This window comes from Xenopus tropicalis, chromosome 5 (assembly GCF_000004195.4).
Source record: "Xenopus tropicalis strain Nigerian chromosome 5, UCB_Xtro_10.0, whole genome shotgun sequence".
NCBI classification, from domain to species: Eukaryota; Metazoa; Chordata; class Amphibia; order Anura; family Pipidae; genus Xenopus; species Xenopus tropicalis.
Genome location: NC_030681.2, coordinates 138947459 through 138966914, shown reverse-complemented (window position 1 = coordinate 138966914; position 19456 = coordinate 138947459). Strand labels below are relative to the sequence as shown.

At 40.1% G+C, this 19456-nt stretch overlaps 1 protein-coding gene across 3 annotated transcripts in view; it reads right to left on the bottom strand.

Moving 5' to 3' along the window:
* Positions 1-19456, bottom strand: part of greb1 (growth regulating estrogen receptor binding 1) — a 66315-nt gene that overhangs the window by 45803 nt on the left and 1056 nt on the right. The gene's annotated exons all lie outside the window — the stretch shown is intronic.

The window sequence follows — 19456 nt, the reverse complement described above, 5'->3', positions numbered from 1 at the left end:
TAACCCCATAGCTTGTCTGTGATAGAACAACACCCTTGTGAAGGCATTAAACATATTGGCACACTAGGTATTGTCTCCACTGGCAATGCTTAATGCTGCCCATGCCACCTCCCAATGACTTGAATGGCAATTACTTGGCTATCTCCTCTCAAACAAGCAGATTTCAGGCCAAATAAGCTCCATTTTCCATTTAATGCAGCAGATTTGGTTAAAGTTTAATAGAAAGTTGCCAGGAAACCTGCATTCAGGCACTGAAAAACATGTAACCCACAAGCATATAATCTACGGCGAGGGCACGCTGGCAATTTCATGAGAGAGCTATAGATTCTACAAGGGGTTAAAATTGCCATGAAGTTGTTTACTCTGTCTTGCCAAGGTTTCCTACTTCAGTCACTAATAAATCCTGTTAATGGTTTAAAATCCTACGGTATGTAAACAATAGATTTTATGCTTGTAGACCACTGTGGTCTGACTGTTCTGTTAGGTCCATGGTACACAGGATGGTGGCAGACATTTTACCAACCGTAAATGTATAAGTAGATACAACATCAGATAAAAACTGTAGAAGATGGTGGCAAAAAACATGGGGTCTCATGTATGTATGTGTATCTTTATCATTTATTTCTGACCAGGACGCAAGTGCTACAACACTAAGGGGTGGGTAGAGGGTAGGAGTTGGGACCCCCTACGTGCCTCCCACTGCCCTCCCCTTATGAATACAGTGCTGCCAATAACATCAATGGTGGGGCAGGGTTTAAAGTGCAGTAAACTTTAGAAGTTTGCACCTGTTTTTTTACACTGTATGCCCTGACGTCATTTGTAAATAAGCCCTATGGAGTGCTAATGTTTGCACTCTGTATATTATTCATTATATAGTTATGATACATACTACAGAGATTATATACACCATTCACATCAGTTTGTGCAGCAGTAGAGTTTACAATCTAAGGTCCCCACCTGAAACAAACAAGGGTTAAGTTGGCCATACACAGGAAGATTTAAGTTGCCGGTTTGAGTCCTTCGGACTGATTCAGCAGCTTATCCCTGTGTATGGGGACTTAAAACGGACCCTCACGGTCCTGTTTCCTTCATTGTAATTCAATCGTTTGGTCCTTAGGTGGGCATATCAGTGGAAAGATCTCCTCGTTTTGAGACCTCACCAAATGAGTGGATCTTATAGTGTATGGACATCATTAGTTTCACTAGGAGCCTCTATAGTTTTTGAGGGGGTTAAAGAGTGGGAGGGCTAACCTCAGGCCCCCCGCACTGATAACCAATGAGCCACTTCACTGCACAAATGAATAATATAAAAGCACTACAGTAATAAGATCAAATAATGAATAGATCACGGTACAGTTATTTGCCCTAATGAAGCAGTAATATGAACTTACAGTAGCCTGCCCACTATTATTCTGTGCCCCCGACCCGTATGACAAAGCCTGGCTGTATTTGAGTAATTCCTTGTGAAGTGGCTCTAGAACGCAATGTGCATAAAGAGTGTTCTTCGAGGCAGCACTAGAATGTTCTGTGCCAATGCTAGAGGACATGACGTTTGTTTTAGTTATGGCTGAATATGTTCCGTTATCTTGAAGTGAATTAGAATAACATCTATTATGTCTGGAATAGCCACAATACATCACATTATGATTAGAAACTGCTCTAAAGTTAACGCTGTGTGTGTGTCACAGTGCAATTAATGGAACATTTCCCACGTAGACTATTAGCGTATCATTTGTAGTGGAAATGCATGTGGAACAAATTAAGGCTGACGTTCCACGTTTAAAAAAACACGGGATGATACAGAAATACAAAATACAGAGCTTTCTCTAGGGGAAAGGAAGGGGAACCTGTAGCTCTCAGTATGTTGCTGAACTACAATCCCCAGTATCCTATCAACAGCAAAACATTGGTTATTCCAGATTTACATAATGAAAATATCTAGCAATTACTACATAATACTATTATCAGTGTTCAGGGTCAGACTGGGGTGTTCAGGATCAGGTTTGATTTTTCCATTGGATCAGAAACCGCATCGGCTCTTTGATGCGGTCCTAATTAGCCCAATATCCCCCACCCTTAGGTGGGCATATCGGGAGAAGATCTGCTTGCTTGGCGACCTTGCCAAATAAGAGGATTTTACAGTGTACGGCCACCTTTACTTTTTGCTGCAATTGGGGGAGGGCAGAGGGGGAACAATGGGGGAGAGGAGGCAGGGATCTAGTCTGTTGGGGCCCACCAGGTTTTTTCCAGCTGTCCCACCGGCCCAGTCCAACCGGTGGGACACCTACAGGGGCCCTACAGATGCTCAGGGCTCTATATGACCATCTAAACCAGCTAACATTGGCCCTGGTACAAGGCATCATTTAGCACGGGAGTGATGTAGCCAAGATACAGACATACAGTTAGCGTAGGAGTGATGTGGGCAAGACATAGATATATATTTACATGTGAAAAAAATGGAAAAGTTAGGAAGTCCAAGATACATAAATACGGGCAAATAAACTAAACTGAACAGTATACAAAGAATCCCCCTAGTGATCAACAAGGGGTAAAACAGATACCAAATATATATACTCATATACCACTCAAAATTAGTTAAAAAGTGGAAATGTATTTCACTCCATTTAAAACAGTAAATAGCCCAAGGATCTAGGCTACATCTTTGGGGTATTTACTGTTTTTCATGGACTGAAATACATTTCCACTTTTTAACTAATTTTGAGTGGTATATGAGTATATATATTTGGTATATATTTACGTGTCCCTAGGTTGTCCTTAATATTCAGGGCAAAGCATTTTGGCAATTGTGGGCATGTGCAACCTGCACCTTATGTCGAGTCAGTGACGGTTCTCCCACAAGCCAAGGAGAAATCTTTGTCCCAGACGCATATTACTGGGGGCTGCAAAAAGCTATTAAAGAAATTAACTTTATATTTAAAAACAGGACATTTAGCTATTAATGTAGGACAGGGCCATAGTGCTCTCTGCACTAGAGATCCCACGCATACCCTACCGTCTGGCTACAAGAAGAAGGGTTCTGGCCACTACAGTGCCCCTGTGTCTCATTCACACTGATGGGTGCAACAAATCTTTTCATTTATATACATAGAGTGACTACTGATCATCCATTGAATTCCAAAGTCAAAGTGATTACAGAATAAAGTATATATATATATTATCAAAGAAGCTGGTGAATTCATAAACAGAGCAAGTCCCTCTTCCAAGGGAAGTCCTTCCAACAAATGGGTTCCCTAAATAAATGCTATCAATCAGCTCACATGAAGGACTTTCCTGAGCATTCCTTAGATAAGCGACACAGACCAGACAGGAACTGGAGACACAGACGGGGAGTGGGCTGTTTGCCTAGGTGAACATGGATCAAGCCCCACCATCAGATAATGGCATGTCCCCAGGACAACCATTTACCACCAGCATGGATAGCTGCAGTTATAGCTGGTAGACAGGCAACTCACCTCCATTTGTAAAAGGCAAATACACCCACAATTTGTCCATCTTCATTGCATGTAAATGAGACTACAGACAACCCAGATTTTCTCTCTCTCTCTCAACAATATTTTGCTGGCTGGCAATTTAAAAAGTCCAAGTACTAAACCTATCATAACCTCCTTTAAAAGAATAACGGAGGCTTTCTATACATTGATCTGACCCTACCGATTAATAGGATACTGGCCTATAATGCTAATTGTTAAACGCCGCTCAGTGATGGCTGCCTAGAAAGTGCCCATTATCACATTATCTTTGCATTACCTTTCTAGGTATGGATCCAGTTTATTATAGATTATTGATATATATTTTTACTTCAAAGGACTTTGGCCAGGTCCTTCTGCACTAAAAACAATACCTTGCATTCCAGTCAAATTTACCAAATAAACAAACAGAATAATTGAGGCTTCCTATACATTGTTCTGACCATACCGATTAATAGGATACTGGCCTATAATACTAATTGTTAAACGCCGCTCAGGGATGGCTGCCTAGAAAGTGCCCATTATCACATTATCTTTGCATTACCTTTCTAGGTATGGATCCAGTTTATTATAGATTATTGATTTTTTACTTATAAAGGAAGGACCTGACTTTGGTCAGGTCCTTCTGCACTAAAAACAACACCTTGCATTCCAGTCAACTTTACCTGCCTGGCAGCAGGCTCCAATAGCCGATATCCCTCTGGCTTAACAATTAGTACACACCTAAAGGATAGATATGAATAAAGGATGACCCAGGGAAGTCAACAGGGAATCTGGGGGCAATCAGCATAAAACAATTAACATTTGGTTACAGCAAATAAAAAAACAAATCTACTTGTAGGGAGCTAAAGGTTTAGTTACCCTTTATTCAAATAATCCCTATGGTTTTGGCCACCTAAGTGGGTTCTAATTTACAGTTGGGAGGGAAAGCTTTTTCCTTATGCTAGGTTAGAGTATTTTTCTGGCAGTTAAGTAACTGGCCAGGAGGTGTCATTGTTCTGTCGTCTAAAATAATGGGATCTGCCTCTTTCTTTGGATTCCACCTTCTTGGAAGGTGGGCACAGGTTACGGCCTGGGGGAGGTAGGTCCAGTAGAATTCTCCTCACCACGGACGAGAATAAAGGTAGCCATACACGTACCAATAATGATCTAGGAAAGATTGATTGTTCCTTCCACTGACGTTCAGAGCGGAATCATCAGATATAGAGGAGAAACAATAGGGATTCTACCTCCACCTGATGATTCAAAATCTTTTGTCCCGTCCGATCGACGAGACGACCAGTATCCAAACCTTTTGCGATATTGTCGCCTCGTCGATCCGCCATACACGCACTGAATATAGTACAAAACTCGGTTTTTCACAATAATATTGGTGAGTGTATAGCCAGCTTAAGAGTCCTGTGTGTATCACCCACCAAACTCTACCAAAATGTAGGATAAAGTAACTAAAATACAAATCAGAGGATGTTCTGAACATGGCAGACACCAATCGTATGAAAGTGACTTCCATTGTGTGCAGATTTTATTGTTATCCAACCAAAATTTTCGAACCTGCCCGATCGACTAAACGACCAGTCGCCACAGTACAAAAATTATTGGGACGATAATTCGAAGTCCACACACGGTCCGAAAATCGTACAAAACAAAGTTTTATACAATTTTATCAGTATGTGTATGGCCAGCTTTCCTGGTAGTGCCTACTGTAGCTCGCCGTGGTCCCACTTGAAGGGCTTGGTACTTGGCACTGGGCACCAAGTTCAATAAACCCACTTTGATTATTGACCATGGGTAAATTCTTCTGGTAAAATTTGTACATGAGTAACTGCTAAATATTTGAGCTATATATATGGAGGTTATGCTACATTTCTGTAAATAAAGAATCATCATTTGTTTAAGAATCACTTGCGCCCAATTTATTTGCTGAACCCGAGGGCTGTAGTTCTTTGATACCCTTCCTTCAAAAATACCCGAGCCCCATACATGTCGATAAAAGGTCCCGTGGTTTATTAATTTTTTTAGTTTGCTGGATTAAAGCAACTCCACGTAACTATCACTTTACATACCTGTAGTTTTAATATGTCCATTAGACAAATCCATAGGGTCAGTATTAAAAAATGAAGATATAGTTGCCCAATAATATCATTTCTTTGCCCATCTGCAGAGTATTGATGATCAGTATGGATCAGTCAGTTCAGCTTTCTCCTAGGTACCATGGCTGCAGTCACGTAATGCCGCTTGTTTAGCAGGGAGAGAGCTGCTCAATATGCAGTCAGGTCACCATGACATGAACGTATTCCATGCACAACAGGAGACATTTTCAAAGCTCTCTATTCAGTGGGAAGAACAACAACAAGAAATGCGCCGCATTCAGACGACCCAATGTTTTCTGTAAATGTGAATATGTGCTTTTTTGTCTAATTAGGGGATTTAATAACTCAGCGGCGCTGAAGCACTTTCCTGGGTCAGGCTGCCCTCAATCAGTCACCTGTAACAATGTCATTGTGCTGGACAGTGAAACCCAAGATTGTTTTTCTTAATGGAGACTTGTCTGGATAAATGATAAAGGCAAAGACTGGAATTCTGTGTGCGTGCCAGGAAAGGATGAAAGCTGCTACTAGGGCTTTAATAGCATCAGGGTGGTGTCAGGGGCCCCAGAAAAACCACTACAGCCCAATGACAGCATTTAAGTTTCTTTTAGAGCCAAGGGCCCTCCTTTTTCATAGCTTAAAACCACCCATGTGAAATATGATGTATCAGAAAGCTATTGCATCAGCATATTCAGTATATGACTTACGGAGCTCATTTAATAAAACAGGCGCTTTTCTGTTGCAGTTTGGTTATGCACAGCAACCAATCAGATCTTAACTTGCAGTATTTTACACAAAACAAATCGCAGCTCGCTTCTTACCAATCATGGGGATTCCTCCATAAAGAACTCCCTCTAAATCTCTTTAAATAGAAACTGATCCTAGCTTTTGGAGTATTATTATTTTTGGAGTATTATCTGGTCCAGTCTTGGCACTTAAGGGCCAATTCCCAAATCTCTGTGCATAGCAGTACTTTTTACCTTCCTACTCGTGTTAAGCACCCACCTTTGAATATAAGCTCTATGGTGGAGCGATCTCCTTCCTCCTATGTTATCTTGGATATGGCTCTTAACCGTTCTAATTTTTTATATTTAACTTGTTTATTATATTGTTTCTCATCCCTGTTTATTCTTTTACTGTATTGTAAAAATATACAGCACTGGGTATACTACTAGCATTATATAAAATTATTTATACGTACATTCGTACGTACGTACGTACGTACGTACATACGTACGTACATACATAAATAATTACAGTGACTTTTAATTGTGGCTGATCAACACCTTTCTGGCTTCTTTTTAGGGATTATAACACAATGGGATGGATAGGGGAGGTGATAGAAAAGACTGTAGCCAGCTGAGAGACTATGGTAGCTTAGGCAAGGCTAAAACTCAAGCTCACCCATAGATACCTTAATAGAAGCCAAAAAAGAAATGGAAAATAATTCAACATTGACTTTAATATTTCCAATAGAAAAGTACAAAAGCACTGCACAAAATTAACTTATAGAGGCCATTTAAAGGGGACCTGTCACCCTAAGAAATAAGTTGTTTTCTGTTGTGTTTGTCAAGCAAAATAAACTTCACTTACACTTTACAAATTGTTTTAATCTTATTTTCTTCAGCCTTGAAACTCATAATCACAGCAAGCAGCAGGCGCCATTTTGTGCACACTGTTATTTAGGCAAGCTTTGTGTCACCCCAAAATCTTGTTTCTGTGCCAGTATGGGGGGGCCTGATACCCATGTCCATGCACTGGTTACAAAATTAGATGGTGAGGAGGGAGGGGGGATGTGAGGAAGGCAGCAATATCTAAGAAGTTCTGAACTGAAAGTGAAAGTAACTGGATGTGTTAATAAAAAAATGTACACTCTAAGTCAAGTGGTGGACCAAACTGGTTGATCCCCCAAACTTGCACCCCTAGGTCAATTGTGAGGGGCCCTGCAGACTTAGGCTTGCTGATTCATAATGATTATAATTTTGTCCCAAAAATGGTCTGAAAAAAAAAGGCTTTTAAAAAAATCTTTCCCAGCCAGCTTTACTTCGTCTTTACAAGCCATATTTGCTCTTAGAGTTTGTATTTACTAGATCTAGCAGTGCTTACCAGTCCATATAACCTTTCCAGTTAGCTGTCAGAAATTAGTACAGGTATAGGACCCGTTACCCAGAATGCTCGGGACCAAGGGTATTCTGGATATGATTCTTTCCATGATTTGGATCTCCATACACTAAGGGGCAGATTTATCAAAACACAAGTTCGAATCCCGAATGCTAAAAATTCGGATTGGAAACGAAAATTTCTGAAGATCGCAAATATCACGAAAATGCGAGAATACGCTCGGAGCGTTCGGGTCTTTGTAAATCTCCCCCTAAGTCTACTAAAAAATCAATAAAACATGAATTAGCCCCAACAGGATTGTTTTGCCCCCAATAAGGATTATTTATATATTTATATACTGTTTTATTATTACAGAGAAAAGGGAATCATTTAACCATTAAATAAACCCAATAGGGCTGTTCTGCCCCCAATAAGGGGTAATTATATCTTAGTTGGGATCAAGTACAGGTACTGTTTTATTATTAGAAAGAAAAAGGAAATCAGTTTTAAAATTCTGCATTATTTGATTAAAATGGAGTCTATGGGAGATGGGCTATCCGTAATTCGGAGCTTTCTGGATAACGGGTTTCCGGATAAGGGGTCCGATACCTGTACAGGTCTCTGTACGGTCAGAAAAAGAGGGAGCTATAATTTTAGCAATTGCTTTTTTTGTCTTTCTAAAATGTCTTTCCCACATTTGATCTGGGTGCTTTAGACCTAGTCATAACATTAAACATTGCAGATATCTCTGTACGTAGAAACATCACTGATGTCATTAGGTGAAATGTGAACATTCCATGCTAAAGGGTATTTAGTCAAGGCAGTTTCCCCAAATGCCCTTGTCTGCACAGCACTTCCGGGCCTCTAGCAGCTCCATTGGCGGGTAACCAAATAACCTGAATTGCTTCTCTTTCATTTTAGAGGCAACAACCTTGACCCGTGTTCATTCATTAAAATGAATTTAAAGCAATTCTGAGTGCCTTATTGCCTACCAAAATGCCCAGAATTGTTGCAAATGATATTTCCCCACAACAGTGTTTATCAGATACATTGGCTTGAATCCTAGCTTTAGCGTCCGGACCTCAAACCCTTACTTTATAAAATGACATATAAAATCATTGTTACTAAAGCTATCGTGTGCTATGGTTGCTATTTCTAGGACAGTAAATAAGTGTTTAGACAAAATCTGTTATCATCCAAAATCTTTATTAACCCCCACAGTCTGGCATTATTTTATCTAAAGGGAGTGTAGCATGAAATTTGCCCATAAAATTAACCCAACCTTTTGTTACTGTGTGCCTGCTGCTACACACTAATCAACATGAACAGGACGAGATCATAAGAATATTAAAAGTTATTAATTGTAAAAAAAAATGTACTGGTTGCTAGGGGAGGTTTTCCTTAGAAACCAAGCAGAAATTAATCAGTGAGAAGCAGAACAGAACAAACATACCAACAAAAATATATAAAAATGAAACTGCATCAGAAAAGTAGTGATTTCCCCTTTAAAGGCATCAGGGTAGTAACCTCTTCCCTGCCCAGAATAGCTGAAGGTCATAACAAAGTTACACCAAGGGTGAGGGCATTTATTGTGGGCACAGGACATTCCTTTTTCTTTTGCTTATTTATAGCTTTAACCTAAGAGAGGATTATACTACACTGCTTACCTTAAAGGGGTTGTTCACCTTTTAATTAACTCTTAGTATGATGTAATTTTTTGTTATTTGCAGGTTTTGATTTATTTGGCTTTTTGTTCAGCATTTCACCAGTTTGAAATTTCTGCAGCAAACTGGTTGCTAGGGTCCAGTTTAACCTAGCAACCAGGCAGTGGTTTGAAAGAGGCAGGAATATAAATAGAGGAGGGCCTCAATAGAAAGATAAGCAATAAAAAGTAACAATGACAATAGCCTCACAGAGCAATAGTTTTTTTTTGCCTGCCAGGGTCAGTGAAGAGAGAAGAGGAAGGCAAATAACTTTAAAACTATAACAAATAAAAAATGAAGACCAATTGAAAACTTGCTAAGAATAGACCGTTCTATAACATACTAAAAGTTAACCTGAAGTTAAAGTTGATCTGATGTTATTTACCAAAAACCTACAATGTTGTTTGCATGAGTATTGCTTTATTACACCCTTTTTAAGCATGCATTTCTTCAGCCTATACTACTGTGTAAGTTCTGCAGTGGCCTAGTGTGTGAATATGATAAGGACCTTGAATAACTAATGACTGTGTAACTAATAATTGTCCAGGGCTGTTTGGTTTCCATCAGCCCAAACAAGAAAGGCCGGATTTGTCCCTGGGAGTATTAGATCACTTAGTTCAATTCCCTGGCTGCTTTTGGAACACAACAGCTGACCCTGAGGCAAGGTAAGGGTCACTCTAATCGTGGAACAACATAGGAGAAAAGGAGCAGACTGTGGGGCTCTAATTAAGCTGTGGGAACTAGTAGTTAGATCCCTTCCACTTGAAATCTGAGCCCTCAGCCTGGAGAATTTATCCCAAACAAGCTGAAGCCGAGCATTAGCATGACAATAGCAGCAAGGTCCCAGCCAGGGGTCCACATGGACCAAACCCCAGAGACATGATCTTCTAAGGTCACTGCTAGCAGAATGCTCTGTATAATAAGTCACAGGGGAAGGCCAGCAGTAGAAAAGCCGTGCCATTTGCTCTGGTGAATATGGGGAACAGATTGATGACCCTAAATAATAAATTATCAGTGCCATGGAGGTAACTATAGAGAAGGAGACCCTGGGACAACTGGAGGAGGTATAGGATGGGGCCGACTCAGTATAAGTTTATTCAAATGTTTTCATTCCATAGTTTAGGGGGACTTAAAATGATTTTGTTATAGGGCCCAGTATTTTCTAGCTGCCACTGAGTGCCACAGACTAAGTGCCATCGGTATTAGAGTGGCTCAGTAGGGCAGGGAATGCAGGATATCAGCAAGGGAAGTGACTATGCCTCTCTCCTATAGCACTAAATACATCACAGGTAAAATGTTAGGAATGCACCGAATCCTGTGTTTTGGGAATCACAGCAAGATGTATGTGTGTATGTATGTATAACTTTATTTATAAAGCGCCACAAGGGTACGCAGCGCTGTACAATCTTACAAAGCACAAAATTACACACATATATATAAATAAATATATATAAATGCACAGGGAATAAGTGCCATGTGGTATGAGACACAGTAGGAAGGAGGTCCCTGTCCCGCAGAGCTTACAGTCTAAGTATTCAGATTCAGTCAAACCCTTCATTTCACCCAAACCCTTGGCCCCCAGCACGTATGTTTTTTCCTGCCAACACCATTCTAAATTATTGGCACCAAACTCTACCTGTCACCATCCTACGTGCATATTAGGGGCAGTGTAAGACAGACAGTGATGTTTTGTTGGCTACTGCATTCCGTATGGCAGTGGTAGGCAAATACCCCTTTATGCCTGGACAATTATCAACAGATAATTTACTGTTATGTACAAATATGAGATCCTTTGTCTGGAAACCAATTATCCGGAAAGCTGCAAATTAAGGCAAGGCCATATCCCATGGGCGCCATTTTAATGAAATAATTCAAATTTTTACATTTGATTACCCTTTTCTCTGTAATTATAAAACAGTAGCTTGTATCTATAACTTGATCCGAACTAAGATATAATTAATCCTTACTGGAGGCAAAAACAATTCTGTTAGGTTTAATTCATGATTAAATTATTTTTTTAACAGACTTAAGGTATGGAGGTCCAAATTATGGAAAGACCTCTTATCTGAAAAACTCCAGATCCCGAGCATTCTGGATGACAAGTCCTCTACCTGTACAACTAAGTAGAAGAATAATGGATCCATTACTTAGGGACTTAGGGAGTTTAAAACCCACAGTGAATGCATCACACTGCATAGATTCCATTAATATGCAATATTCTGTACCGCAAGTGTGTGTTCTTGTGAGTTCAGCATGCATTCTTCTACCGTAATATATTTTGTACATGCATCCAAAGTATAAAAATGCAATACACTGCCTTGAAATGTATTTGGGAACTGTATGTCTCCATACAGAGAAATAACAATGAGAAGGATTCTTTGCCAGCCGTACAAATGTACTATTAACAGCAGGCTGCACACAGGCTTAGATGACACTGCTCAGGCATTGCTATAATGTGTGCAGGCATCAGGCATGAGAAGTGACCAACGGAGACAATAGGCGCCTTGGGAAGCATTCCCATTCTTCTCGCCCATCTTTCCGATACGTAGAGATTTCTATAGGGTGACCTCTAGCCTCTCACACAAAGCTCTGCTCTAGCGCCCAGCATGTCAAAGGTCCTCGCCAGTCTGGCCAGTACAGAGAGATTAATCTTTTGGAGAATGGTAGCGATCGACCAAGCTAACAAAAGCCAGCTTCAAATCTGAATTTCAGCAACAATGGCTAAAAGTAGAAATCAATAAAAAGCCACCAGAGGCTTACTCTGATCTCATGACATGGAGGGAAAGTTGTGCATGGAGAGTAGGCTGTTGTCTTTATCCAGCCTTGACTACTAAGTAAGGTAACCTGTTAGTTCTTATGTGTAGAAGTTGGACAGCCATAAAAATATACAAAATACTATGCCATAGGTGTTTTGTTAAAAACATTTTCCCCATAAGGGGCCCCTTAAGTCCTGGGGGCTCATAGAAAATTAGCATGGATGGGAAATGCTGTATGCCAGCAATGCAAAGCAAGTATCACTCAGGAACTGACACTCTGGCCTGACAGCAACAGAAACTGCCCCCAGTCATTCCCATACAGTCACTGGAAAGAGCATTTTTGACTTTTATGGGCCTCTCATCGAAAACCATGAGGTGTCATTTACTAAGTGCAGGGTGCAAAGTGCAAAGTGCAAAAAAAAGGGGGGGGGCAATATGCAGAGAGCAAAGTGCATTCCAACTTTGCGCCCTGGACTTCTGTGAATTTCCACAGGTCTCTGCCACTCCAGTTTGGAGTGCAAAGGCCTGCAGAAATTCAGAAAAAAACCTGTGTTTCTCCCATGAATACAGTGCAGCCTGTGTTTAGCATCCCTGCATTCATGAGGGGTGGGCAGGCATGCAGATGCTAGACAAAGAGTGCAGCAACACCCCAGATGCAAATGCGTTTAGAATGAACTAAGGAGAGTGATTTTGTGCCCTTTAGTTCTCCAGCACTTCTGTCCAGTGTCATAGTCTGTGGAGTCAAAATACATCAAGAGCCATATGTGTCTGTGGATACAGCGTATGTAATGTTTGCTTTACCATTGGACACTATAGAAGATAAGAAGACAGGATCCCCTAGCTTTTGGGATAATACACCATTAAAATATTCAAGCTTCACACAGGTCTCCTATTACTACTCTATCACAAAATCACAAATTATCTAAGAAATACCAACTGCAAAAATCCACAGTAATTTCTGTGATCCCATATGGTAAATACACGGGTGGGAAAAGGGTGGTTTTTAGGTAATCATGCCATAATTAGTGTGGGCTTTGTTCCAAAACAGCACACTATTTGTTATAACATTGCATCAAAAATTGTAGACCAGGCCCAGACTGGAATCTGTGGATTCTGGCAGAGGGACTATTGTAAAATGCCATAGACAGTCACTATTTAGTGAGCTGGTGGGGGACTGTTTGGGCCTCTGTGTATGTGATATGCCAGGGCCTATTCTGAATCCCAGTTCAGGCCAGTTGGATAACTTAACATAAACACCTACTCCAGTGACAACATGCTCTGCCGTTTATGAAGGAGTCATTAGCCCATATAGTCCCCAAGACACACTCTGATCCCATCAGGGCCCTAAGAGATAGAAATGTCGGTTATAAAGAGAAGTGCTATTTAGAAGTTCAGCACCTTTCTGCAGCACCCAGTACTTGCCTGGAGTTGGGATAGTGATTAGCAGGACGTGGGAGGAGAAGCATGAATAGACCCCAGGCCCCTTCTGTCTGGGAACTACAATGCTGCTTCCCTGTTTACGTCTACCTCTTTATAGCAGGCCTGCATCCTGGAATGCTCTTTTATATATAAACAAGGGACCTGCAGCCTGGGGGGGGGTGCACCTATGCTGTGCAGGCATTGTTATTGTATTTAAATAATATACTAAATATACTAATTAGTGGGTTTATTTACCAACACTAGGCAAATTTGCACAAATTTTTGCTGTTTTTCTTAAAAAAACTAATTTCCGATGGACAACACTGGTTTAATTCTCTGAAGCCAAAACCCCAGTACTGCAGTAGCCTTGGGCTGGTACAGAATCCAAAAACTTAAGGTGTAACATTTCTATCCTATTTCTTAGTAAAGCTTTAATTCCCCTTTAAAGTAAAATTAATTCCCCCCCTCAAGTTAGGCACCCCCAGTAATGCCAGTCACTAAATTTGTACCTCGGACCAGCAGTCCTCTTCAAAAATGAGCCGGCCTGGGGTACATTTCCACTGAGCGTTGCTCTATCATTATCTATTCCAGTGTAGGGTGGACATACCATTTAAGTATATGCATCAGAGATCTGCAACACGCAGCTCTAGCCATGGCATCTTTAATTAATGGGCAAAAGGGCCATTTGTCCACATAGCTGTTTTTGTCATGAGGCAAAGTGAGACCCTTGCTTCTGGCAGCAAATTGCTGCTCCTGGCGGAACCGGACCAAAAGTAAATGGCACTCAAGGCAAGTTCCTGGGTGTCATCTACACCCCATCCCACACCAGCAACGGTTCTGCTTGGCAACTCCAATCCCCCCACTCCCACTTGAGAGCAGCAGAGTTATGTTTCTAGGCTCCTAGTGGCCCCCTCCATTGTGCCCTACACATGTGCCTCTGCTGTCTACTCCTATTAACAGGATGCAGTCATTTATGACTGGTATTAATCAGGGAAAGAGCAGTACTGCCACAACTGTTGGTAAAGGGCCCCTCAATATCCTGGAACCAGAAGGTAGCACAGCCTTCTGCTTTCGGCATCCCAGTGACAGCTGAAGGCTGTCAGGGGATGCTGGGAAATTGCACATTAACAGTAGTTGGAAGTTTAAAGGTTGGAAATCTCTGAATTATGCATTTTTCCCCTTAATTAGAAGGCTATGATGATCATTTTGGAAAGTGTAACAGGGACCTTAGCGTGCAGGCTGGCGCAGGAAATGAGCCGACTTGTCCGATGGTTATGAGGTGCTAAGGACATAAAGGTCAGACCTGGCCGGCTAATACAAACATGAGGCATAAATTAGTCCTTCGCCTATCTGGAAGCACAAGCTAAAGTGAAATAATCAGTGCAGTCCAGACTGGCAACGACGAAACAGGACCAGTTTATCAAAGCACAAACTGCAGAGCTTGGTTACATGAGAATAATATTACTTGCCCCTAGTATCAACGCTGCAATCCTATCGGACACCTGGATGGTCGGCCAGCTCTGATGCCACAAATCCCCATAGAGCCAATCTGTCTTTATAACTATCAGTTCTCTTTGTCATCTTAGTAACTCTTCTCTATAGTCTCATGTTCCATTACTTATGGGCAGATTTATCAAAATGTGAGTTTAAAGCTTGATACATAAAAACTCCCCATAGGAATGAATAAAACGTGGGTGAGTTTTTGTGCATTAAGCACTAAAGTTTTGATAAATCGGCCCCATAGTGTTTCTTACCTGTGTACTGGACACCGAACTAAGGAAGTACAGTTCTTTTATAAATGGGAAGAATTATACGCTATATTTGATATAACACTAAAACTAGCATGGACTATTCTGGAGCAAAACTGTACTCCTCTCTTTATTGGTTCCGACATCATTTATTTATGACTGGTCAGTATAAGTTAGGGCAATTAATCCCTTCCATAATGAATAGCAGTTGTTAAGATACAAAGACAATGAAAAGGAATAGCTACTTTCACTATTTATGAGGGCCGGTGCTTACTTCAGAGCCCAGCTTTATTCCTATGCTAAACACTAGCTTTTTGTCATCCACTAATTACTGGCAAACCCTCATTATAAGAAGCAATTTTTGTCTAGAAAGTGAAACTTTCCTGTCCTGTTATTAACAGAGCTAACCCCCAAACAACTGGCATTTTGTTGAGATGCTATAGCCTGTATTGTTTTATGATCAGAAAATGGGAGGGAATGTCCAGGCACTGGGACCCACCAGGGGGCCATAATATGAGCCCAACTTAAAGCCAGAAGCTTACAGGAATCCAAGGAATGGTTGGCTAGGAGTTAAGAGAGTCATTAGCACAAGTAGCAACAATAAAGCCAGATTTTAAAGAGTTGCTTGAAGCTTATAAATTCCACCTTATAACGCCTCACAACTGATAAACTAGAGGTTACTAGGATCAAAGCTAAGGCAAAAAATCCAGCTTGTTAAAAATAGCCTAATTGGAGTTCTTGGGAAAAACCTGTAGGTTACAGGAGCCAAGCACCTCGGTCTTTGCTCAATACCTTTTATTATTTAACCAAAATTAATAGCATTTTATATTTTATGTTTAAGTTAACTTTTATTACACTATTTTACAATTGTATAATTGTTTTAATATTTGCCCTGTCCTTTTGCCTCATTCCAGATTTCCAATGGGTCACTGAACCTAGAAATCAAAACACTCATCCTCTGTAAGGCTATATTTATGTTGTTATTGTTACTTTTTACGACTTATATTTCCTCCTTTATTAATATTTGATATTAATATTGGACGTTCATTTAAACCACTGTCTGGTTGCTAGAGTTACCTGGACCCCAGCAACCAGATAGCTGTGGAACTGCAGAGCAAAAAGCTAAATGTTACATACATAAAAAAATGAAAATAAATTACAAATTGTCTTAGAATATCAGTTACTACTTCCATGGGAAAACATCAGTGCTACCAATGTAAACAGTTTAATGAACACAGCATTTTAAAGCTAAAATTCATAAAGATTTGGAAGGGAATACAAGTTTGGGATTCATTATCCGGAAATCCATTATCCAGAGAGCTCAAAATTACAGGAAGACCATTTCCCATAGACTCTATTTTAATGAAATAATGCAGAATTGTAAAATAATTTCTCTAATAATTTTTCTCTGTAATAACAAAACAGTAGCTTGTACTTGAGCCAAACTAAGATATAACTCATCTCTTTTTGCAGGCAAAACAATCCTATTGGGTATTTATATGATTTTTAGCAGCTGAAGATCCAAATTACAAAAAGAATCCCAGGTCCTGAGCATTTTGGATAACAGTTGTATACATGTATCTATACTATCTGTTATCCAGAGACCCAATATCAAGAAAGCTCTGAATTACGGAAAGCCTGTCTCCCATAGACTCCATTTTAATCAAATAATTCAGATTTTTAAAAATAAAAGTGTTTTGTATTTGATCCCAACTAAGATATAATTAATCCTTACTGGATGCAAAATAATCCTATTGGGTTTAATTCATGTTTTATTGATTTTTTTATTAAACATAAAAAAAATAAAAATTTATTAGCGTAATAACGCCACGTGTGGCATCAGCCTTAGGTATGAAGATCCAAATTACGGAAAGACCCCTTATCCGGAATACCCTTGGTCCTGAGCATTGTGGATAACGGGTCCTATACCTGTATAATACTAGTAAACTCACATAAACCTAGAGAAAATGTTTAAGAATTCCTCCTTTACAAGTAAAAATGTCAGCACTACAATAATAAAGGTTATTTTTTTTAAAAAAAGACTGCTTTTTGGAGGGAGTCTTCTCTAAAAGGAATTGACGTTGATCTCAATTACAGTTGTTATGAGTGATGGCTGTAATTTAACTTTTTAACTATTCCACAAGCATGCTGGATGCCATATTTTTGCCTCCGTGGAATGAAATAGGGTGACCAGACCACTTGAAATTTCAGGGACACGTCTTAATAATCCAGCTAGCAGGGCTGAACTGACTGCAGTTAATTTTAGGGGTAGGCAGAAAAGCCACATGTCTATGGCACAATGGTGAGACATATTTTAACCACAATTCATAAAAGCACTTGCACATTTACACACCTTACAGCTAGTATCAATTCACCTGCTTTGATCAAATTGCTGTACTAGGGGTCTGTTAACCCCAAAATTGACTGTTCCTGAATGTTGCTCATCTTTCCCTAGCCCGTCATTGTACACAAACCCCCCTCGGGATTATGGGGCATTTTCGCAGGTGCTGGTTTAGCAACCAAAGTGCCAAAGATATGTCAACATTACCCACTTGCAATAACTCCTTTTGACAATTCTGTTTATAATGTATTTACAGTATATCTATATATATTGTATATTTAAAACTTTCCCATGCTAGTATGTTAAATACAATACTAGTACAAGTTTGTCAGGTTAGAAAAAGAAGGGCTTAGCAATGGTATATTTGACCTAGTTCCCACTAGTGCTTTAAAGCAGCCATATGTCTCATGAATACAGCGGACAAATACAGCAGGTCACTTTTGATCCTGGAACTGCAAAGTACAAATTAATAATACATGTAAGGGTGAAAACACACAGAGCTACTAGTAGCAGCCACTAGTTTTGGTTACTAAAATAGACAATGCTAATCATTTACTGATAACTGTCTCTATGTGTGTTTTAGAAGAGGCAATTCTCAGTATTATCTATGGCAGGGTATTTTCTGGAGTTTAGTAGCCATGAAAAAGTAGCTGCTACTAGTAGCTCAGTGTGTCTTCACCCTAAAGATCCACTAGTTTGGCGATGTCACCAAAACGGATATTTTCTCAATCCAACTGAGGGCAAATGATCAACCGATGAACTCCGTTTCCAATGGGACTTCGGTCAGGTATGAGTTGGTCAGGCAGTCCCAAGCATCCCATACATGGCCAATAAGCTGCTGACATGGTCTGGAGGGGCCAAGTTGGCAGCTTTTACTGTCCCGTGAATTTAAATGTGTTTCATTATATTTATATAGAATTAAATTGCTCTACATTTGAATTAATACACTCATAAAACAAAGGTCGGAACAATTCAATAACAACAGTAATAATACTAATACCGTCAATAGAACAGAAATAATTCAATTACAATTAGACAAAAAGCAGCATAATCTGAGTTTAATGCTATCAAAGAGACATGAATGCCTGCAAAGAGGAAACCAGAGATAAAAAGCCCCCCCTGAGTGGCATAAAGCCATGTCACAGGGCTAAATCCCTTCTTCCTGTCTGTCAGCCGAGGGATGCCCAGATTCACACAGGCGCTATTATCTGCACCCAGCACTCAGACAGGCTGTCATTATTATCAGCTTCCCTTTTATTGGCCGTCGTAAAGGCCAAGCTTTACATTCTCCATCTAAATGACAAAAGCCGAGGGATATCCGAAAAACTTCAAGGACCATAAAAGCTGCTTCCCCGCAGCTTTGAACTATGGCACCTTGGTAGAAACCCATATACAGGAAAGATGTTCTATATTGGTGGGTCAGATTCTAAAACAACTATAAAGTGCTTGGCATTTACCAGCCGGTAGGGGCACCGGGTGCCAAGGGCAAATCAGATACTGTGCCGGCGCGGCTTGCAGTACTAGAACACTATCTGATTTACTCTTGGCACTTATCAGCCCCTCCAACTGTGAATGACTGCAATTATTATGATGCTTTTGTATTTGAGTTACCAACCTACTTAGATTGTAAGCTCTGCAGCACAGGAACCTGCTCCCACTGTTGTTTCTTGACACCTATACACTGTATATATACTGCTGATAATTATAATTTTTAGGGGAAAAAGACTTAAATAAAAGTGTAGAGCAAAACGTAAAACACTTTATTTTATAAAATAAATCTATTTGAACTGGAGAACAGATACCTGGAACTTTTA